At 37.3% G+C, this 6,000-nt stretch overlaps 1 long non-coding RNA gene across 1 annotated transcript; it reads right to left on the bottom strand.

Annotated features, from left to right (window-relative positions):
- Nucleotides 1-348: 348 nt before the first annotated feature.
- On the bottom strand, nucleotides 349-3,973 carry LOC111527001. Its single transcript, XR_002726545.2, has 2 exons — nucleotides 3,869-3,973; nucleotides 349-678 (listed from the first exon to the last, which is right to left on the bottom strand). It is a non-coding gene; the product is annotated as an uncharacterized LOC111527001 (long non-coding RNA).
- Nucleotides 3,974-6,000: the final 2,027 nt, after the last annotated feature.

A 6,000-nucleotide genomic window follows, 5' to 3' on the forward strand; every position in this document is an offset into this window, starting at 1 on the left:
GCAGAGGTTGTGGGTAAGTGCTCTGTCGTCATATGTGATCTATCTATTGTCCTGTCTGTGTATCGTCCCTCAGCAGTGATTATCTCTCAAAGAGATCTCAGGGGTTGTAGCTCAAATTAAAGTATCATAAAGATGTACGATAAGAAAGCAGGAGAAATGAAAGGCCTAATTTCACTTTTGAGTGCCCATTCTGTTACAAGAACTACTCATGGCACTTATTTTTATGTATTGAAACTGAAAAAAAAAAAAAGAGACGTACATTATCGATCCTAAACTGAGGTGGAGGTGTAGACTTGTCACATTTAATAGTTTGTCCAGGAACACAGATAGTAAATAGCAAAGCAAGGGTTTCACAAGTGTTGGTTTTATTTGGAGAAGGGTGGGGTCTTTAAATTACTTTTAATGCTATCACGAGAGTATAGTATAATTCTCTCATGAGAATATTAGCGCCAATGTATTAAAATACTTTATGAGTAATAAATCACCCAACTCAGGCTTTCTTCAATAACAAAAGGGATTTTCACTATAAGGTGATGTCCACGAAAGGTTGGAAGAGTCCGGCAGTACACGGAGCTCATCCATGGAGATGCCCCAACTCTCAGCATCTCCCTGGGCTGATGGCTTTTCCTTGTGTCTCCGACAGCACCCATGGCCTTCAGGGGCTGCAGGCTTCCTCATCTATGGAGAAGAAGGAGATGGAGGTACAGAGGCAGAGAGAGAAGGAAGGCAGGAGGCTTTATTTCTTTCTTTATTTTCAGATGCTCTAAGAAATCGTGAATATTTTTCCCCACCAAATGCCTAGGAAGGTCTTTGCTCCATCTCATTGATCCAAATCCCCTGTGTCCGTTTGGGCCATTAATGGGAGATGTGTGTATTATGTTGGTTTTTGTTTGTTTGTTTGTTTGTTTTAGATGGAGTCTTTCTCTGTCACCCAGGTTGGAGTGCAGTGGTGCGATCTCAGCTCACTGCAACCTCTACCTCCCAGGTTCAAGTGATTCTCCTGCCTCAGCCTCCTGAGTAGCTGAGATTACAGGCACACAATACCAAACCCAGATAACTTTTGTATTTTCAGTAGAGACAGGGTTTCGCCATGTTGGCCAGGCTGGTCTCCAAATCCTTACCTCAAGTGATCCACCCGCATTGGCCTCCCAAAGTGCTGGGATTACAGGCTTGAGCCACCAGGCCCAGCCAGGTATTAAGTTGATAAACAGTTTAAACTTAAACTAGATACCTCATGCCTAGAAGCAATGTTTCAACCGGTTCTCTGAAGCAAATGGACTACTCAGAACTGGTGTTAAAGAATGTGGAAACTCTAGCGTAAATTGGAATAGGCATCAAAAAGAAACGGATATTGAAGAAGCAGCCGCAGGGTCCAATATAACAAAACCAGAAGGTGATCTCCTTATATTAGTACATATAGTACAGAATAGGAAAGAGGATGTTAATCATTGCAAACTCTGTAATTTCAAATAATTTTCAAAGAATCAATTTTTAAAGTTTCCTAAAGATTCAGGATAAATGGTCCTAACATTTAACTTTTTCATGTTTTAACAGTTAACTTATTCTGATTAATAAATTCATACCCAATGAAAAATGAAATTGGAAAATAAAACAAAATTTGAAATGGCCATTAATCTCTGTGCCCAAAGAAAGTCACATGTGACATTTTTGGTGTCTTTCCAGTCTGGAATATACGCATATCATGTTATTATTTAAAACACGAATTCTTCGCTGTGTTTATGTATCTTAGCTTTTGTATTATAATTTCACTAAAGTTGTAATTTATCTTTATAACATTTTTTTTTTCTGATTTTCTAGTCCCTTCAACTAAATGCTTACTTGATTTTGTTTCTTTCATTCTTTCTCAATAATAGAAAGTTTTCGGGCCATAAGTTTGTTGTTGTTGTTGGTTTGCTGCACAAAATTATAGAGAGTTCTGATTGCTTATATTTTTTACAGCTTTTATTTCCCATTTATTCAACCATTAACTGAGTGTTTTACAATATTTAACGACTAGAAGTTTTATTTTACTTTTTTTGGTAATAATAACTTTTACTATTATTTTGCTTCAGTGTGTCTTGACTCACTACCAGTTCCTTCTTCGTCTGTGAAAAATAATATTACTCATTCCTCCAAAAAATGCATTAAAGTACTAGGATATTACAAATAAATTGAATACATTCAGGCCAGCTTTAACCAGAATTATAAAATCAGCAACGTAAGAAGTAAAATGCAAGATCATGCAAATTTTAACATCTGTCAAAAAACATAGTCCTCATTCTGTAAATAATGTGTTGGCTTGAACACTCTTTTCTCTACACAGATTGTGATACCTGCTTTTGTTTCCATTTGCATTTGCTTGTGGGTACATTGTCCTTCCTTTTTCTTTGCTGATGCAATTTTCCCCACAGATGGTATATTCTTTGGGTCATGTTAACAAGAGGAAGTTTATACCCTCGCATATATGTCACCATTTGACTAAGAGCCCCTTCTGTTTGTTTGTGACAAATTACCATCAGTGAGTACATGGACAATTTATGGTGGCGATGAGAACAAACCCGGGAAGGATATGGTTTGAGGTTTATAAAGTAAGCTCAGCTAGTGTTGGTTGTGTCTAATAAATCAACATCCAATGCTCCACTATCAAATACTAATTAATTCTTTCTTTCCTCCCTCATATTAATTTAATGTCATTCCAAGTTTCAGGGGAAAGTGTTTGCAGTCTGAAGCAAGAACACTCTAATGCCTTGCCAGAGAATTTTATTAATTGCAGTAAGTGCAGTGGCTTTGGACACCCAAATTTAAAAAAGAAAAATGATTTTGGAAGACAATTCTCCCCTTTGGCTAGTATGATATTTTAGGATCTCAATAAATCCTTTTGAACCTAATGGAAGTAATTTTCTCATATCTTTTTTTTGGTACTCAGATAGTGTGGTAATCTAATTACTAGGACTCTTATATTCTAACATTCATATTAAAAGCAACTTCAAAATACAAAATAAAATAAATTCAACAAATTTGTTCAGAGACCTAGTCATAATATGATATTTCACTCTGATGACAAAGGCTATATTTGCCCCTAAGTGATATTCACAGAGGGCTAAAATATCCATTTACCTATCTAAAATTCTGGTAGCTAGCTGAATCTTGTATGTACAATTATAAATATATGTTTTGGATATTTTAATTTGTTCTGAGTTTAGTGATTTAAAAGATTATCTGTAAATCAGATGACAGAATCCTTTTTTATGGGGGTGAGCAGGGAGGGTCTCACTCTGTCATCTAGACTGGAATGCAGTAGTGCAATCAGGGCTCACTGCAGCCTCGACCTCCCAGGATCAGCTGATCCTCCCACCTCAGCCTCCTGAGTACCTGAGACTATAGGTACGCACCATTATGCCCAGCTAATTTTGGGGTTTTTTTTGTACTTTTTGTAGAAAAGGGGTTTTTCCATGTTGTCCTGGCTAGTCTCTGTCTCCTGGGCTCAAGTGATCCACCGACCTTGGCCTCCCAAAGTACTAGGATTACAGGTGTGAGCCACTGTGACCAGGCCTGATGGAATCTTTTTTAAACAATATGGTATGGTGAGGAATTAAATAGAAAGTCAAGGTACTGTGCAGCTTTGATGGCTGATAAATGCTAGATGAAACTGCACTTTGTGGATTCATCATTTTTTGTGCCAGGCAGAAAATGTGGACCCAGATGCACTCCTCCTACTTTCTTTTGTGTATGTTATAGAAGATGACAGTAAGTGGTAGAATGGACGGAAGGCCCTAGTGTGCTAAGTCTTGCTTAAATGCCTATGCGCGTCTACAATTACAGGCCCTCTGACTCCTGGACTCAACACTAAGAGTTGAGAAGGGACTACCTCCATGGAGAGGCACAGCTTGCTCCAGTATCTTGAGTCAGAAACAGAACAGCTCTGGGTTGTTGTCTTCCCAAACACTAGCTTTTGGGTGTGTCGATTTTTCAATTCTCATTGGGTTTTTTCAAAGAGTTCAGAATTTTAGGGGTGCATGAAAATTCTTTGACATCACAACATGATGAAAGCACCCTTTACTTTAGTCTCTGTCAAGATGTGGAATGAACCCGGGATTCCCAGGGTCTGCTCCTCCCTTGGGGAGTGGAAGAGAGACATCCTGTCCAAGGCTGGTTCAGCCACCAGCCACCAGCTAGATTCAGGAGTCCTGACTCCTGATGGAATGGTGAACCAGGGCGGAAACCAGGACATGAAATAAGGCTGCAGAAACTATGTGCTGAAAGGAATATAGTTGTATGGGGAATCTACTATTTCAACATTGCCAGTGTAGCATTTACTGCATGGTAAGAATTAAAGAACCTTTCAAATCTCTTAAAATTTTGGGCAGGGAAAAACACACCTACTCAGCAAATTGGGCTCAATGTGTGTAAAGCTCAGAGAATAATCCACAGTTATAAAAACTACTGGCAGGGGTCACCATGCCTCTTAAAAGACAAGCTGTGAAGGTCACTATAGGAATTCACGTTGCTAGGAACCGTTCACTTTAAAACTAGATGCTCAAATAAATCAATTCTGTTAGAAACCTTCACAAAGGCTGGGAAAAACATAAAGCCCAGATCAATCTTTCCTTTAGGTTGTATTTTAGATTGCTGACATAAAACTATGTGAAAATGTTTCCCCTTTTCCCCTTTTTAGCGTGTGTTTTATTAGTGAAGTACAACTTAAGAGTTCCCCAGACATTATACAGAACTATATATATATTGGGTACATGTGTCATTACCTCTCAATACCCACAGAAATTTTTACTTAGCAACATTTTCATGTTCCTCTCAAATTCCTACAATTATATACATCAAAACAATTCTCCTTGTTTCTTAAGGGAATTCTCTCTAAATCTAAATGTATTAAGAAAATGTTGGTATTTCCAGAAACTCTGGGTTATATTAAAAATAGGGGCTCCAGGGGGAAATTTTGAGCTCAAAAGGTCTCTATCTCATGACTTTAAACTACATTTAGGGAGCAATATATAAAATATATTGTAAAAATTTCTAGCACATTTTTTCGGATCTTTTTACAGTACTTAACATTACATGCCAGTAATAGATATGTTTATGTCCCTATCATTTCCTCTACAAGGGTGTAGGGGCTTGGAGTTAGCGTTTCTGATTCATTTTCTTTCTATCCCTCCTGAAGCAGTTTTTCAAACAGTATGTTCCTTGATGTTAACAAGTTAAGAGGAATAAAGCGCCTCGGTTCATATAAGCACAGGAAAACTGAGCTAACAAAGTATTAAATAGTTTTTTAAAATTAGTACCCTCTGACTCTTCAAAAGTTGGATAAATTCTGATGTAAACCCTAAACTTATTTGATTATCTGTTACTGTTTTATCATTGCCACAGTAAAGATAGAGAATATTTCCTTCATCCCACAAAGACTACTCTGAGCTCTCTGCACTCATGCTCTTCCCCTTTCCCAAGCCCCCAGAGTCCTTCCTTGCTCTGTCCTCTGTGCATATAGAATACTATTGCCATTTTTAGAGTGTAATACTAATGGAATTATAGGGCATCCTCTTTTGTGCCCATCTTCCTTCACCGAGGAAAATATTTTTGAGATAGTTGTCATTGATAAAAACAAGACATTAGCTTTTATTACTGAATACTATTCTGTGAAAAGACCATAACTGGTTGATCTATTCTTCTATAATAGTAACTGGGCATGTAGGTAGATTTCAGTTTCCATTGGTATCTATTAATGTTAAGTATTAATCTTAATCTTCTAGTAAGAATAAAACTATTACATATAAAGCTTTTATGTACAAGCCTTTTTTGACTGAATTTTCTTTTTTTTTTTTTCAGTAAATGCCAAGAGGTAGAATTGTTGAGTAATGTATTACCTGTATGTTTATCTGCGTGAGAAACTTCCAGATCATCTTTCATTCCCACAAGCAATGTGTGAGATTTCCAGCTCCACATCTTCATGGACCTTTTTAGTAATTCCAAGGTGTTTGAATATTTCATTTC

Source organism: Piliocolobus tephrosceles, chromosome 9 (assembly GCF_002776525.5).
Source record: "Piliocolobus tephrosceles isolate RC106 chromosome 9, ASM277652v3, whole genome shotgun sequence".
In the NCBI taxonomy this organism is placed as follows: Eukaryota; Metazoa; Chordata; class Mammalia; order Primates; family Cercopithecidae; genus Piliocolobus; species Piliocolobus tephrosceles.